This window comes from Pleurodeles waltl, chromosome 4_1 (assembly GCF_031143425.1).
Source record: "Pleurodeles waltl isolate 20211129_DDA chromosome 4_1, aPleWal1.hap1.20221129, whole genome shotgun sequence".
NCBI classification, from domain to species: domain Eukaryota; kingdom Metazoa; phylum Chordata; class Amphibia; order Caudata; family Salamandridae; genus Pleurodeles; species Pleurodeles waltl.
The window spans coordinates 748,639,359-748,657,521 of NC_090442.1; the positions used below are offsets into that span (position 1 = coordinate 748,639,359).

General features: G+C 44.3%; 1 protein-coding gene across 1 annotated transcript in view; it reads left to right on the forward strand.

Annotated features, from left to right (window-relative positions):
• The window catches only part of SND1 (staphylococcal nuclease and tudor domain containing 1), a 1,722,638-nt gene that overhangs the window by 1,322,374 nt on the left and 382,101 nt on the right, over nucleotides 1–18,163 (forward strand). The window lies entirely within an intron of this gene.

Sequence of the window (18,163 nt, forward strand, 5' to 3'; positions counted from 1 at the left end):
TCCAGCAGTCGCCACCAGTGGCCACAGTCATAACGAATGCTTCCACTCTAGGGTGGGGAGCTCATCTGGGGGATCTGGAGATCAAAGGTCTTTGGTCTCCAGAGGAACAGATTTTTCACATCAATCTGTTAGAGTTACGGGCTGTACGTCTGGCTCTCAAGGCCTTCCTCCCTTCCCTTCGTGGTCAGTCGGTACAGGTCCTAACGGACAATACTACCACGATGTGGTACATAAACAAGCAGGGAGGAGTGGGGTCGTACCTTCTCTGCAGAGAAGCTCTTCGACTATGATCCTGGGCAAAGGACCATCGGATTTGCTTGATAGCAAACCATCTGGCCGGAGTTTTGAACGTGCGTGCGGACAGTCTCAGTCGCCACTTCTCGGCAGACCACGAGTGGCGTCTCCATCCAGATCAAGTCCGTTTAATCTTCCAGAAGTGGGGGTTTCCTCGGGTAGATCTGTTCGCCACTCGAGAGAACGCGCATTGTCCGTTGTTCTGCAGCCTTCAGTATCCGATGCAGGAAGCGTTGGGGGGCGCGTTTCAAATGACCTGGTGCGGCCAGTTGCTTTACGCGTTTCCTCCCATACCCTTGATTCCTCGAGTATTGAGGAAGATTCGCCAAGACCGGGCTCTAGTAATCTTAATAGCTCCGGATTGGCCAAGGAGGGTGTGGTACTCCGACCTTCTCCAACTCTCAACGTGCCCGCCGCTCCGTCTCCCTTTCAGGGCAGACCTCCTCTCACAGTCGCAGGGGCAGGTTCTACACCCCAACCTCCAGAGTCTGCACCTACATGCCTGGAGATTGAACGGGGCAACCTGAGTTCCTTCTCTCTCCCGCCTGAGGTAGTGGATGTTATATTAGCGGCCAGGCGACACTCCACTAAATCTATCTACGCTAATAGGTGGTCTAAATTTGTTGCGTGGTGTGGAGAGAGGCAGATTGATCCTTTACATGCTCATCTATCGGACGTTTTGTCTTTTGCTCTATCTCTGGCGCAGAAAGGTTGTGCAGTGGCTACCATTAAAGGTTATTTATCGGCCTTGTCAGCCTTCATATGTCTTCCAGACCAACCATCTTTATTTAAATCCCCTATTGTTATCAGATTCTTGAAAGGTCTTCTAAATCAATATCCTCCAAAGCCATTCGTTATGCCGCAATGGGATTTGTCCTTAGTCCTGACTTTCCTTATGGGGTCCCCTTTTGAACCTATGCATTCTTGCCCCTTGAGGTATTTGGTTTTAAAAACAGTCTTCCTGATAGCTATAACATCAGCAAGGAGAGTGAGTGAGTTGCAGGCCTTATCAGTAAAAACCCCTTATACAACTTTTTATGGGGATAAGGTGGTGTTGAGGACCAAGGCTGCTTTCCTCCCGAAGGTTGTTTCACCCTTCCATTTGGCTCAGGCAATTACTTTGTCCACGTTCTATCCTCCGCCTCATCCTTCCAAAGAGGAAGAAAGACTGCACCGTCTGGACCCAAAGAGAGCGTTGAGCTTCTTTATCGATAGAACAAAGGATTTCAGGCTGGAGGATCAGCTGTTTATTGGATACGTGGGCAAGAGGAGAGGAAAGGCAGCCCACAAGAGAACACTATCCAGGTGGGTTGTTCTTTGCATTAAAATATGTTACTCTTTGGCAAAGAAGGATCCTCCTGAGGGCATTAGAGCTCATTCCACCAGAGCTAAGTCGGCCACTTCGGCCTTAGCCAGAGGTGTTCCTGTGGTCGACATCTGCAAGGCCGCAACTTGGTCGTCCCTTCACACTTTTGCAAAACATTACTGTTTAGATTCTGAGGTTAGAAGGGACGGCCATTTTGCACGGTCAGTGCTGCAGGATTTCTTGGTTTGACCATTTAGGCACCCACCGCCGGGCGTGGTACTGCTTTGGGACTCTATTCATGAGGTGAGGAATCCACAGGTAGTTGTATCCATCAGAAGAACGAGTTACTTACCTTCGGTAACGACTTTTCTGGTGGATACATTAGCTACCTGTGGATTCCTCACGGTCCCACCCGCCTCCCCGTTGCCTTTATGGTCTTGCCAAGTAATCCTTGAGTGCGCTCCTCTTGGTCTTTGAGGGTGCAATAGATGTATATATAATATATTTATATATATATATATATATATATGTATATGTGTATATATCTTTATGTATATACTTGGTGTGTGTATATATTTTAAAAGAGAGTTTTATATATATATATATGTACATAAAAAGATTTACAGTTATTCATACAATGTGGTGTATTTTTACAATATAATGGATGTTGCCTTGCTCTTTCATTGCATTGCCTGGTTGTTCTCATGCACGTAAAAAATGATTGGTACTGACGTCTGCACGTCGTCGAGGACCTCTTATTGCCTGTATGACGTCAGACGGCGTCGCGTGCGAGACAGTGACGTCCTCGTCGACGTGCAGAGACTAGTAAGAAGATTTCCGTCGAATGCTGGCGCCATGGGAGTATTCATGAGGTGAGGAATCCACAGGTAGCTAATGTATCCACCAGAAAAGTCGTTACCGAAGGTAAGTAACTCGTTCTTTAGGGCGCTCGTTCCTTTTAACCAGACCTAGTTCTGTTCAGAGCCAATGGAATTGTGCGGCAGGAGAGGGCCAAATTATGCAAAAGTTTTGAGAAGGCAAATTATGCGGCCTAATGTGGCATAACAAAGTTGTAACATTGACTGGGTATTGTTTGTACCTCATGAGTACCATTTTATCCCCCAAATATTCCTAAAAACAGCAGAAAGGTGACCAGTCCAGTTTTGCTCAGGTCCTTCCACCATGTGATAACAGGTGTCACTGCATTCTCATAACTTTTTAACTGTTTGACCTAGAAACAAACGGTTAAAATCTGTAGATTATGCGGCAGATGAGAGATTATGTGGTACAATTATGCGAACATTGCTGCAGTCACATACTTCTAGTGGCCCTGGTAATATCGCCCATCTCTAGTGGATGAGTGGTGCATGGGCCCATTACCAAGAGAGAATCAGGCCAGGCCAGGCTTTGACCTCTTGCAAACTGAGTTCGGGATGATAGCAAGGCTGTGCAACCTGCTCTTTAGGGACCACCGCTTGAAAAGCTATCCTCTTTCTATGGACCTACCTCCTCCCCAGTTTGTGTGCATCCTTTGTGAATAAAGTTCACTCCTTGGGTATTCACCCTTGTCTCATTGGTAGGATGGCTTTCAAATACATCTCTGGTCAGAGCTGTAGGGCAGCTTAAAGTGTACTGCACCTCAGTCACGTGGTAATCATGAGTGGCTGAGGGGCCTGCAAAAATGCATGGTGTAAAGAAGAGGTAAATGGTCTAATGCAGTGCTTCCTAAACCTTTTAGTGCCATAACCCAAACTTTTTTTAATGAAGAGGAGGGGAGGGTGGGGGAGTAGATTATGTATTTATTTTTATTTATATATATATATATATATATATTTCTTTAAATATATAACCTAGACCAATGCCCTTCAAAATCTGACTGTGGCCAAGATCTTGATCTGCCCGTGAAAGTGGCAGATGAGGAACTGCACTTGAGTCTGGAGCACTTGTCATAGTGTGCTGCTAGCCTGTGAGATCCACTCACTAAAATCACAAAGCTTCTGAAAATTCTTGGTGTTGATTCCAGTGATTTTAGCAAATCTGAGACTCCCTTCTGTAGTGGATTATGGAATAAGGCCTCCTATCCAATTTTTGTGTTAAAGTGAGGCCCGGAGATGCATTTTGGACAGTTAAAAAAATAAGATAGATATATATATATATATATATATATATATATAAAAAAAATTTAATGTAAAAAACTATTGGCAGTCACCAGTTATAGTTATTTTAAGTAACTAAGTCGTGCCCTATGGTAACTATAACTCGTGCCCTCACCATGCAGTTTTTTCTTCAATATTTTGGAGTAATTTAGGGAAATTAGCAGTGCATGGGGATGGCACAAGTTATAGTTACCTTAGAGCACAAGTTATATTTATTTGAGATTACTATAATTGGTGAATCTCAATGTTTTGATACACATTTAAAATGTGAACCTAGCTGTAAGGCCCCTGTAACCTTTTTTTTTTTTTTTTTTTTTTTTTAATGAATTTTTGTTTTTTTAACAAAGTAATTTTTACTACTATATGTTAATTCAACCACTGCTGTGCATCTCCTTCAGCTGTGCGTGGTGCCAGTGGGTCTGTGGATGTATGCATCAATATCTTAGTGGTTCTGTGAGTCGGTGGTGCGTCAGTGCCTGTGTGGTTCTGTGAGTCGGTGCATGAGGGTTTCAGAGGGTCTGAGTGGTTGTGAGAGTGCGTAAGGGTTTAAGTGTGTGAGTGGGAGAAAGATTGAAAGAGAAAGAAAGAGGGATAGTGTTTTTAGGCTTTGTTGAATAATACACTTAGAATGAGATTTCTGGACAAATTGAAAAGAAATATGTATTTGTCAATTATAGAGTGAGATCTCCTTACATTATTAACCAGAAACTTTTGATGCTGCTAATAAATTAAAGTAGCGAAAATGACCACAGACACAGCTGCACTAGAACCCTCAGCTTTCAGTGTAAGGATTTGTGACATTAACCATTATGCAACAGGTGACTCCTTACTTTTATTTTAATCTTTTTACGTCAGTGCATGGAGAGACCATTGCAATGACTATCGTTCTCCCATCCCATGATGAGAGAGAGTGAGTTAATGTGACCGGATCGTGGGAGGAGTCTCAAGGCCCTCCGTGGCCTAGCCGGCTTCCCATGCCCTGTGGGAGCAGACATTGCTCCACCAAGCAGGGAGCTTCTTTTAATAAAAGCTCCCTACTTGTGGGAGCAGTGATCTGCCTTTCCTGCATGCATATTTATGTGCAGGGAAGACAGATGAAAACTCCGCCTTTCTGACAGCTGGAGCTGTTTGACAGTTTCCGCTATTAGAAAGCAGACTTCATTTGCTTTTGCTTGGTGAGAGCTGTCAGCTAATAGCCCCAGGGAGGTGGTGGTCCCCGAGGCTGAGGGAGGGCCACGCGGCCCCCTCCCCCATGTTAAAATTAACAGTGCCCCTGGGGCTTGGCCCACCTGGGGGCTTGAGAATGACAAAGTGCAGGAGTCCGTGCTTTGTTTTTCCCAGATCCTCTGCAAATTGCGGGGAGATAAAAAAAAAATGCTTATTTGCATGGGGTTGTGGTTGGGGGTCAGGGTCAGGGTCACTCTCCCCTGGCATCTGGTTGCCAAGACTTCCGATCTCAGGACGAGATAGAGAGGGTTTGCGAATCCTTTGCATCCCTATATATATGCAATTATTTATTTAATTTCTCTAAAATTACTGAACGGATATAGACCAAATACAAATAGGCCTCTTTCTGGACCAAAACCTAAATTTCTGCCAAATGTGGTGTAATTCAGTCTAGTGCTTTGGGCACTATAGCTGTTAAAAATTCCTATTGGAATTAACATGGGAAACGCTTCTTTTCTGACGCCCCCCCCTTTTTTTTTCCCTCGGGTTCTGCTTGACGGATCACCCCCAAAACTTTTCGGACAGCAGCTGATATAACTGTCAAATTTGTTTGGGAAAAATTGTGAAGATTCGTCAAACGGTGCCAAAGATATAAGCAACAAAAAAAAAAATGCTTTTTCTTTAGAAACTAGGTCCTAACTAGAATTACCTAGTGGCGACCACCACTAAGTTTATATACACATATATTTATATATACAGGGACTTTATAGTTTGGAACTAAATTTACTTGCACAAAACAATAGAAATTCAGCAGTTATAAGTATAGTTAGCTCAAGTAACTATGACTTGTGCCCTAAGGTAACTAATTCACGCGCCGCCATGCACATTTTTCTCCTAAATTAATTTTACTGCAAATGTTACATTGATAATATTAATGATGTCATGAGTGATGTAAGTGTTGGTTAATTAGCAGTGCATGGCAAGTGCGTGAGGTATAGTTAAATCGGGGCACAAGTTAGTTACTTGAGCTAACTAGAATTGCTGAATTTCTATGGTTTTGTGCAAGTAAATTCAGATCCTAACTATAACAAGCCTGTAACCCTTGGTTTTTTCAGTGATTTCATTTTTTTTGTAAGATAAAGTAATTTTAATTACTATATGTTAATCCAACCACTGCTGCGCACGGCCTTGCAGCCAACCCACTGTAACTACCCAACCCTGCGCACGTCCGTTCGACTATGCGCAGCAGGGGTAGGCCGCAGGGCTGGCCATAGCCAACCTCCGATAACCACCCAACTCCTGCATGCATAAGTCTCTGAGTGATGCATAAGTCTCTAAGTGGGGTCTGTGAGTGTGTGCATGAGTACCTCAGTGGGTCTGTGAGTGGGTGCATGAGTGAGTGAATGTGTGACTCTTTGAGTAGGTCTGTGAGTGGAGGCCTAACTGTCTGATTGGGTCTGTGAGTAAGTTCGTGATTGAGTGGGTCTGTGAGTGTGTGAGTGGATCTGAGTGAGAACATCAGTGTCTGTGTGGGTGTGTCAAAAGCTGTGTGTGACTGTGCCACAAAGGAACCTCACCTGCCCTATTATCCAACAAGAGTCCACAGTTTTGCACAAAATATCTACCCAAGTGGAGTTCTTTCTATCTCTTTGGGTACATGTCCAGTACATGTCCTACACTACAGCTGCGTAATGGAGCACAAGGAAATGCACCGGCGACCTTGTATGCGTTTTGGCAACATGTTTATTCCTTGTGCATATTTCTCTAAAATTCTATGATAAGAGGAATCCTGCTATAGAAAGGCCAATGAGACTACAAAGACTTATATAACAGAAAAGACCCTGGTTTGCTGGAGATTTATGATGTAAGTGCTTCTTTGTTTTGTGGAGATGTCCTCATATTCCTCGGATTTTAAGAACACACCACCAAAATCAGCAGGAAACACATTAGGTGACCCTTTGGTAAGCTAGCCATCATCCTGACAAAGGGCGGGAAGACCTTTGCATACTACTAAGGTGGACTGTGCAGGGCCAAGCGGGCGGACCTTCCAGGTGTCTTGAACATTTGCATACTTGTAGCAATTTAAAGGAAGAACCATGGACTCTGCTCTCACCAGGAGAGGACAAGAAAGAATCTGTTTAATCTTTATTCGGTCTCTTACCCCGAGAACTTTGACCCGATTAACAAAATGGCAGCCACAACACAATTTTTCTCTCAGGTTGCAGCCAGCCAATCATGGCATTGGTCTTGGTGCATGGATCTGTTGGTGCACCGCAGTAGATCTGCAGTGGATCTGCATCTCTAGACACAAATCTTTTTTTCTTGAATAGTTCCAAACCTACTGAACAGATTTGTACCAAATTACAAAAAAGGTCTTTCTGGACCAAGATCCAGCTTACTGACAAAATTGGTGGTGTCTCCAGCGGTTCAGGCTGTAGTCATGTCTAACATCCCTATGGGAAACTGCATAAGAAAAACGTGTTTTGGTAACAAACACTGCCCAAGGGTATTGGAGCACTTTACATGAGCACTAGATAACATTATGTAAGGCCAGATTAAGTTTATTATAAGCACAGGGAATTCAGTGATTTGCGAAGAATTAAAGGATGTTAAGTCAATGCTGGAACTCAAAACTGATTCAACAGAACCAAATTCTGCATCTCTGGTCGTTAGTCCATATCCATTTTTCTCAATTTGTGTGAATGTCATGCACATGGTTGTGCATTATCAAATTTCGTGAGCACATTCTCTTGTGAAATGGCTTTGTAAAGTAATACAGCAGTAGTAGCAAATACTTGAAGGTTCACCTGGCGTCTTGCTTTGAAATACTTGCAAGTGTTTGTGAATTAAAACTGGTCTGAAGGGCATTTTACAGGTCCTTTGTGCTGGTGCACAAAGAGAGCTAATCGTTTTAAATATTACTTGCATATAGATGAGGACTTTCAAGACTCACCAAAAATTGCATTGTGACCCATCAGATGCTCCCAATCCACAGTCTTGGGAAATGCTTGCCTAATGTTTATCCCTTCCGGGAGAGGAAATTGAAGCCTAAGACTGCATAGGTGTGGAATCCACCAACCCTTGTATTCAGGTAAACATGTGGCACAGAGGGTATTTTAACTTGGCTGTATGAAAGTGTGTTGTGGGGGTGCGACAAACGCAGGGCAGTTTGGTTGTCCACCCTCAATTCTATCACCTGCTGTTCTCAGACGTTCCTGAGCTTTTTGCTGCCTCCTCATTCCATGTTGCTGACTGGGGTCCTGTTCTGTCAGCAAGTTGGAGGAATCTGAGCTTTTCTTTGGCGTATGAGTGACTGAGGGCATGGGTTATTACCATCCCCTTTCCTGACTGACATGCCACAGTTATTCCATGACTTGGCACTTGATATCATCAGCTGGCACCGGGTGGTACTTCCATCAGTCCTGTGAGTTTTGCCTCACCTTCACTATGTCCGGGCACAACATCTTAGTGGCTGTCGCCTGCTGGTAATCAAAGTACCTGCCATTGTTCCTGTCTTTGGTCCTCAAAATTTGCCCTGCCCTGACACTGTGGCTGGAGGGCTGGTTGTTGTCCATTTCCTGCAATGATTGCCTTCTTTGGAGGACCTGGTCTGCTTTTGCGCTTTGATTGCTTCTCTTACATCAGCTCTGCCCCCTTGCCCCTATGACCATCCTCTGCCATGCATTCAGGCAAGGAATCGCCCATTGCACTGATGCACCCACTCCCTTCTCCTGTGGCTTTGTATGTAGAATCATTCTTTGGAAGTGAAGCCAGAGCCTGCTTGAGATCCACATTTATTGATGAGTGCATCTCCATCGGACTCTTTGACCTTGACACTTGGAAGCACTCTATACATCTCGCTGAACAGCCAGGCTAAAAGCATTTTCAAGTCTCTCCGGCTCCCCTGCATTGAGCGCCTCCGTTTTTCCCAGGGCGGCTAAAGCCTTTCGAAGACCTTGACGTCCGTGTCTAAATCCGAGAGCGGGAAGCCAGCCTCTGGACTGCCTTCCCCGCTGCTACAGCTAGATTGGCACAAAACACTCCATAACAATGGAAAAACTCAGCAGCAATAAAAGAAAATAGCCCCTAGGGACAGTTTTATCTTTTTTCCTTACAGCCCAAGATGGATGCCAGAACATGGCGGGCCGTCGGAGCCACGGGCCACCAATTTGTTGCCGCAAAAGGCAAGGGGAGGAAAATTGTCAACAGACGGAGGGTGGGTGCGATATTGATTTCTGAATGCGGCACGTCAGTCATCCAGGGCACGAGAATAGACCCGAGCTTCTTTCTGAATGTTGTTTCATGTGTCCTGCGCGTGTCCAGTTCCTTTACCGCATGTCTCCTTGGCGCGAAGGACATGCATGGACGTGCTTGCCTCTCTCTGGATGTCGACGGCAGCCACGTTAGGCCATATTTTCGTGCTGTGCCTGCTTACCTAATTCAGTGCAAATGTGTTATACATCTTAGAAGGATGGGAAGATTTACAATCCACCTTGAATATAGAGCTGCAGCTTTTTCACGGAGGGGGGCGTAGCCTTTGGTGAATTGTCAAGTGTTTACCGAAGGCTGGACTTGCACAACTGAATTACAGGCACATGCTTTCATACAGTAGGACAATACCGAGGATGCAGAGAGCCTATACTCTACTTTAGAAAAGTCTTGCCCTCTTAGTAACCCTTGGGCAACAGAGCTATTACTGGGCGCTCAAGGATCTCAAGCGCACCCTAACTCCTGCCATTAATGCACTGTAAGAGTTTTAAGCCTGCCGATCGTCATAAAAAGTTCATTTACGCGGTAGGCGAGCTACTACTCAGGCTTTCTTTCCTACAGGTACTGGGCTTTAGCAGTCTTAAGGACCCTCTTAAAAAAAAAAACATCTGTTGGCATGTTGTTGAACTTGTGGTGAGAGCCTCTTGCATCCTATCACAATCCCTCCTTACAGGACTGAGACCACAGTCTTCCATTCATCAAGTAAATATTGTAAAACATCTGAGGTGGCACAATTAGAACTGACAAATTGTCCTGTTTAAGGAAAAGACCTGCATTCTTCAATTTGAAGTCTTGCCGTTCCTTGAAGGTTTCCAGTCAATCACAGGAGTCACAGGTGAGAAGACTACTGGACTCTACCTCTGCCACCTCCAGGCCCCCCTGTCTTTGTCTTTTGGTGCCCCGCCACCTATTTCCTGCCTCTGATTTCTGTTTAATTCCCAACCACCACCATTCTGCTTTTGCCGCCACCTTTGGATGTCTGACGTAAGAAAGCCTGGTTTGTATAAGTAGTCATTGGTGTTTAAATGGACATGCACACATTTAGTGACATTTCCTGTGCCATAAGTGCATAGGTAGGATGTGAAGGGGTTATCAAGGGTTAAGCTGTGTCCTTCTTAAGTATGAGTGCAGCCTCCAAAAGGGAAGCTATTTTGTCATTAATTACTTTTAAGGCCAGCTATGCCTGACATCCTGACTCTGGTATAATCCCTATTGGCTGAATAAATTCTACCAATTGAAGGTTCAGTACAGAAATGGGAAAGTATGGCTCGAAGACCTTTGTGCTTTGGAAAGACAAGCATCAAGGCTAGGTCTTGAACTGGTGGGGGGTGGGTATGGGCAGTGCTTTAAATGGGCCGGTACTCTCCGGAATGGAGTACCAGCACTTAATTATTTTGAGAGGGCGAGTACCGGCACATTTCAAGAAAAAACGTAATGCTTTTAATTGGAGAGTACCAGCACTTCTCAGAAACAAGCAGGTACTCTGGCAACAGAGTACCTGCACTTTAATGTTTCCATTTTAAGCACTGGGTATGGGGATAAGCAAATTCATTATTTAACCTTTATCTCTTCAATATAGACTTCGGCCCAGTCCTGGCTTGTCCATAGATTATCGTTTTACTGGACAAATGGGTGTATCTCTCTGTGCTTTCTGTCCTGTTCTGCGCCAGCTCTGCGAGCGCTTAGAAGCAAGTTAGTTAATCTCAGTATTAAGTGTGATTTACCACTTGCACAGTTACAACTAGATTCATTGCAGTAATGAGCGACAGAAGAGAGGCAGCAAGGATCAAGGAGGACTGCATGGCTCAGCCTTCTTGCGAATGGAGTCTGACATCCCGCAGGCTGCGCGTGGTACTAATAACACAGGGGAGTGCAGGAGGCTTTTGTTAAGCAGCAGAATATTCTTCTGCTGTAAAAATCCATTCGAGCAGCTGCATGCGGACTGTGATTAGATATGACTGCCTGGATCTCAGGAGCTGCCACTCCAGTTTTAGAAGCTTCTTTGTCTTTAAAAGTGCTTGGCAATAGCAATCCTAGCCTGTCGAACGAACCTGCCAATTTCCAACACATTTTATTTATTTTATTTTATTTTTTAGCACCCATGGGCATCCATTTGGGACTGGCCTGCCAGCTCTTCATTTTAGTAGTTTCTGATCCAGCATAGTGTGTTAGAATAGTGTGTGGAAGGAGCTGTTAGAACACTGACCTCCCCAGTGCAACTGTGAATGTGAGATTGTTGCAGGTACCACACCCTGAAGTATCGTCCATAATTTTACTCTTATTTCCTTCACGGTATCACTGGGTGAGCGGTGATCTGCCCCATCCTCCCAAAAAAAGCCTCCTAATAAACCCTTCTACTCAATGCATACATCCTTTACAGTTCCGATCTGAATTTAAATCTTATTCCTCGTTTGACCACTTGCAGTGTGCAGTTGAGTCCGAAAACTTTCTGAAGCCCTTATCAGTATGTACAACTGGTTCCAAAGCGCATGTTGAAACTGTGCTTGACCTGAGTCATTTAAGGCGGTTCTGTAGAGATCTTAAACGCTCTCTGCCTTTGTGGCAACTGTATAATCCCTCCTGGATTACCAGACCGGGAAGGATGCGCAGGTTAGTTAAAGTTGACGGGTTTCTTTTGTGACCTGCACATGTCTGCAGATATTAAAGTTGAACTTCTGGCACAGTGAGCATCTTGCCGCCTAACTGTTATCTGGGGTATTCTATTTTTTTCTTTATACATTGTTGCACACATTTATGTGGTTAGCATTCTGCTTTTGGCATGGCCTTGCAGCTTCAATTGGATTTGGTACCTTTCTTGCTCACCCTGGTTTGAAGATCCTATTGAAGAGTTGAGTCTGGTGTTTTGTGAATTGTCGTAAGTAGTTAGCACTTTGAGAATATGTAATGTTTAATTAGATTAATAATACATTGTTGGGTGTATCCACAGGTCTAGCCAATGTGCTTATATGTTTAACTTTTGTCTGCCATGCACGCAGCAAAGCAGGTACGTGCGTATGCATGTCCTTGAAAAGACAGAAGGTGTTGGCTGGTCTGGACTATTGGGTGGATGTCATGCATTCGGTTTAGAAGTCCAGTAGGGTATCCTTGTGCTGGTATAGGGGGATGCTATTGTGGGCACACCTTTTGACCGTTGAACTTTACAGGCTTCTGATGGATATTTGCATTGCTTTTATAATATGAACAGTGGAGGTTGATTTCTGTAGGTAATTTGCTTCAGACACTGACAATGGCAGTGCCCTGCGATGGCATGTCAGAGGTGGTGTTGGGGGGTTGAAGGGCGTGTGTGCAACCCTGGATTTATCCCCATTGTGCACCTAAGGGCAACATTTTCTGCACTTTTTATGGATTTTTTTAGTTGAATTATTAGCCTTTCTGCGTTTTTGTACAAATACTAACTTTTTTAACGTATCTGTTGGATTGAATTGACATGTCAGTGAAACCTAATAATTTTTCCACTTAGTTGTTTGGTAATTTCAGGTGATGAGCAAACCGTGCAGCACTAAAACGCCCTCGGGTTCAGTACATGAACTAGGTGTGTTTCCCGAATGGGTGGTATAACCCAAAAATATATGGTCAAGACGACAAGCCTTGATTTGAGGAAAACAGTGGTGACGTTTTTTTTCAGGCTCCTGCAGTCTGACCGGGTTACTTACCGTTCATGACCTGCAGTGACCTGATAAATAAAGTTTTGCAATTCACTCCCTGAAGGCTCTGATTCAATGCACTTTTATTAGCCCACGATGAGTCCTCTGGAGATGAGCCACGCCGAACCCAGCCTGCAGCCGTTTTCCCACCCAGTCCGTTTTTTGTTAATTTAACCTTAGGCGCAATTTCAGTTTGCCAGGCAAGCATTAACATCATTTATTGCTGGGTGCGGGATCTTGATAGGGATTCCTTGAACAGCTCACTTAATCCACTGACTGTTAACGGCCCCGTTGGAGTTGTTTCCCAGGACCATTTCCCAGTGTGTGCTCCAGGACTCTTTTTTTCACCTTGTCTGCGGAGTAGCAGCTGTGCCCTACTGTATGTTTGGTTGTAGATTGTGGGCACTATTGCACGTAATTTTAGATGCAAATTGTCTTTGTGGAAGGGAGACAGTCGCGTTTGTAAGCTTTGTGAAAATTCTTAGCTACAACAATATTTAGCTAGAAGTTTTATTTTGTAACTTTGACTCGATGATATGTAACAAGTGTGACCCAAAACTTTCTACTAATGTTTGTCTGACTCTTAATTTTAACGGATGAAGTGCAGAAAAAAAGGATGGCAACTTTGATCCTGAATAGAATGAGGGCAGAGTTAAAAACATGGCCAAAAAAGACAAATGCGTTATTTTTATGCGGTTACTTGCATAGTTTCAGAACAAACACTTTAAATGAAAAGTAAATTCAAGTAAAACTGATCGTTCATTCACGCAGTGAAATCACGTTGGCCACTGCAATCGCTGCAGGTCTGTGTGTGTTCCCACAACCAGAGTCACGCAACTGAATAACATTTGGTGCAGTGGGGAATATTGGCTTGTGTTTGGTAGTGCTGTGAGGTACCGGACTGTGACAGAAGCACTGTGAGTATGACGTTAGCTTAAAATTGCGTTGCACTCGGTATAAATTTGGCTGCTAAAAAATTTACTAGATTTAGGGCCAGATTTAGATTTCAGCCGATGGGTTACTGCGTCCCAACGGTGGGGATAGCCCCTCCGCCGGAATATAGATCCTATAGAAAAAAATTGGATTTATATTTCGGCAGACAGGATATCCGTCACTGTTGTGATGGAATAACCCGTCTGCCTAAATCTAAATCAGACCCTTAGTGTTTAAGTTAAAAGTTTTGTGAGAATATATAGTTGAGTAAAACGGAGCGAGAATGTACCTAGATCAAGCAATTTTTGGAAGTGACCATTACACAGACATACTCCTGAACTCATCTGGTGACACCTTTAGACTACCTTTCCAAAAGAATAAATCTTTGTCACCACAAAGCATCAAGTGTCCATCATTTTAAGCCAATACTGGCTCCTAGCAGCCTCTACATTTGGGGATTAGTCAGTTGCATTTATGTGTACGGGCTGTCAGGGGACTTTTTGTTGTGATGCCTGATTGTTGTTCATTACTTGAGGGGATGGGATGGGACCTGGCCCTCAGAATTCCATTCTTTCCGGAGCCAAACATGAGACTATGGCCCTTATTTATCAACACATTTCTCCATAGACACAGAATGGGTAAAACCCTTTGATACCTCTGGCCCTAAGATATTAGGACTCTGGCAAGAGCAGGTAGGCGTCATCAGGCCCTTATACAACCTGGAATCGGGGAACTGAATCATAGTAAACACTGTGAAGGGTTAATGACATGCTCTTCACGGTCGCTTTCTGCTACAATGCTGTGTCCTTGCGCATTTAATCTGCTTCTGGGTCCAAGCAGGCCCACGCTGCTTTCTAGGAAGTGCTCGCTCGGGCAATCATGATTACCTAATAAAAGCACAGTCACTCCCTCTGAGTCACCCGCCCCCCACCACTCCGCCTGTCCCCCTTGTGCGACCTTCCTTCCTCAATGATAGACGCACAGCCTTCTGATGTCCTGCAGAGTTTTGGCTTTTTCGAGGTCAGGAACTGCTGTTTCTTACAATCGTGGGGCTTGTCCTTGACCTTTGCCAGGGTGTGGCTGCACCTTTTGACCAGAGCACAGCATCACCACAGTTAGGGTTTCAGAGGAGCAATGCTGCTGTCTAGGTGAAGGCAGACCACTGCAATACTTGAAAATCGAATTTACTTCTATGTATAGTTAGATAATGCACACTTCTTTGAAATCTGAAGGAATTCACCTTTCAGTGAGGTCAGAAGACTTGTTTGATTCGTTTTTTTTTTTTTTTACACACCATTAGATTCAAAGGTGCATCCAACTTACTACAAGTGTATCCAAGCAGGGCTGAGTTAATTTGTAGGAGTTGTACAGCCGACACATTTATGTCAGGCCTAAAGGCAAGTGATTTTTTTTCTCCAAGGGTCACGTATATGCATTCAGCTGAGTCTCCTCTTATACACCTGTTATGTAAAATATAGTTTTCAGAAGTTCAGTCAATCAACATAGTCTAATGCTTTAGAATACGCATTTCAGAGGCGGCTCAAGTAAATTAATATACATTTCATTGGCAGGCTGCTTGTGGTTATGGACAGGATTACCCTCACCCAATGCTTAATTTGTAAAATGTTAAGTGCTGGAGCCCAAAGTTTTGCTGAGAAGGCTGCCACTGAATGTCGGAATACTGAGTAACAAGGCTGTGTAGTCTTGATTTCGCCTCATGCCTCTAATCCACCATCAGACACACCTTGATATTGTCTCTCCAGAAGGTTTGTGCTTTCTTTGTTCGGGGGCTTATTTTCTTCTTACTCTTCTTAGTGTGCGTTTCTCACTGTTGCGGTGAATCAAAGTCTGATGGGGAAAAATAAGTGCCAGTCTACAAATATGAGTGACGGCAGGCCTCACCTTTAACCAGCAGCTCAAATGTTAGCACTGTCCACATCCATCTTAAGAATACTTAAATGGTTAACGGCTATGGGATATCTGCCAAAACAGGGTTAAAAGCTAATTAACGATGACCACCTTGCCATGGAGGAAAATGAACTCTTCCCATACAATCCAGGAGTAATATTATCATCAACCTGCAGGTGGTGGAATTGAGGTAGCAGAATGCCCACCATCACTTGACATCCCACTTTGAATAAGGAACCACATTCTTCATTTTACTTGTGACTCTGGCAGCCCTAGATGTGCAGAGATTTGGGCTAGCTTGGTGTTGATAGGCCTGTTTAGAGCACATCACTGCCATCGCCTGTGACCTGCACTTATCTCAGGGAACTGTGGCCTGCCCTTTACAGTTGGGACCCTTGCTGGACCCTAGGGCTCTTTGTTGTCCTGGCCCGTTCATGCCGTAGGTTTACCTTTGCATCCCCGGATCTGTTACTTTTGTGGTAAAGTCAGAATTCCACATTGATCATTTCGATGGGCTCTTGTGACCAATAATTAACCTTACAAACACAAGTGAAGCATTTATACTGGAGCAGCCCTCAGGGGGAGCCTCCACCACAGGTCAGGTGCTCCGAAGTGTCCATCTGTGCAGGCACTTGGGTTAGATTTGCGTTTGCACACACGACCTTTGAATGAAGGTACCTTCCACTTTGTATGTTTCTATTAATGCTAGTATAGCATAAATGTATGCTTTTTCTGTGGTGCCTCATGCCCCCCTTCAGTATGTTGTTGGATCCTTTAAAAGTGTTTTCAATTGAAATTTGGTTCATTCTCGACCTTGAGTCAGTGAACAGCCTCTCCTTCCCCTCCACCCTCACAGGCCTCCATTTCTTCCATATAGGAGCTTTTGCGTTCCTGGCACGCTGTGCTGACTGGCTGGCATTAAGCCTCTGGAGCGAGCTTGTGACACAATCTACTTAATAAAAGGAATACCAGCAGCAGCGAGGATGACAGTGTGATACGGGAGATGAGGATAAAAAAAAAAACATAAATAGGAATCTGGACGTCAGGGCACCAACGCTGTCCTCCTACCCGTTATAACCTGTATGCCTCAAATACTGAAAGATGTCAACAGTATCATGAACCTAGACACACCCTAACCCACACCTCTGAGACCTAATACACCCTTATCACAGCTCATCTACCCAGGCCCTGTCATTTTATTTGTAGACAATTATGTAACCTTGCTGTGTTTGGTTTACACCTGTGGGTGTTCTGTCTCTCTCAGGGCCCTCTGGCTCCACATCTGTCCAACCCAAGGAGCTCTACTTACCCTCTGACATATTACTGCATCCACCGGCTTAATCCAGCATCTTTGCCAGAGCGTTGCTGGCCAGGGGACTTCCGATTCACTCTCCCTGCCCCCCCCCCCCCCCCCCCCCTCTTCTCATGAGACCGGAGGGGGGTGATAAAGTAATAAAATAATTCTGGGGGCGCACGCAGGCGCGTCACTTCCGGCTGGTGCTACATCCCGGGGGTTGAAGATACCTCACTTGGCTTGACAGATGGCAGTATGAAACACAATCAGTTTTTTACACATTTTTGGAGTGGTTTAACAAAAAATATATTTTTTCTTCATAAGTGTGTTATTGTCTGAGCAAGGGTTGCACGTGTTCACTTGACTTATGTATGCTTCTGAAGTAACACCATTTTCGTGGCCCTTTGGGTGCTCTGCAAAGGGCTAAACAGCAGGCAGTCCCATTTGTCTTCGATGGGTGCAGTGTATACTGCTGGTAAAATGATTTCTTATATACTATGAGCCTTGCAAAGAGCTCTAGCTATAATCTCTCTTCTCATTCTGCTTGCTTAACTCCATCACAAATGTAATGTGGGCCTTCACGTTTGTTGAATCAGACAACCAGCTTTAACATCTTGTTGGCTTTCTGGATCCGAGTAACTCCTCGCTGGACGGCTTTCCATCCCCTTACATAAAGTAGCTTTTTGTTTTCTTGAAAGTTATTTATTTTTGGGACATATTAAAAGTTTTATATCCAAAGTCATAACCTCCCATTTAACGAAGATCTTTTTAGTAGTTGGAAAACATTTTTCACTTATTTCAAAAGTGTGTGAGATTCACAATCTTTGTCAATGTGTCACTTTATAGTAAAGCTCTTAGCAGGCCCTGTAACAATGAGTTTTTGCTTAGTCTATGCATGTGTGGTAGATTTGACAAAATTAGCAGTAGCTCCAGCGCCTGAGGCTCCTGAAATAGACAGCATGCTAATCAAAACGCTCCTGCAAGGAGCCTCGAGGCACCAGTCTCTCGCCCGTCATGTTTGTGTATTCCCAGTGGGTTGGCCCTTAAATCCTTAAAGTGGAGGCCAGACCCTGGGGGTGGGGGCGGAGATTATTGTGATTTTTCTATTAAAGTATCCAGTTTTGTAGCACATGAAAGGGCTGTGTGGTATAAAGAAGTACCAAATAGTCTG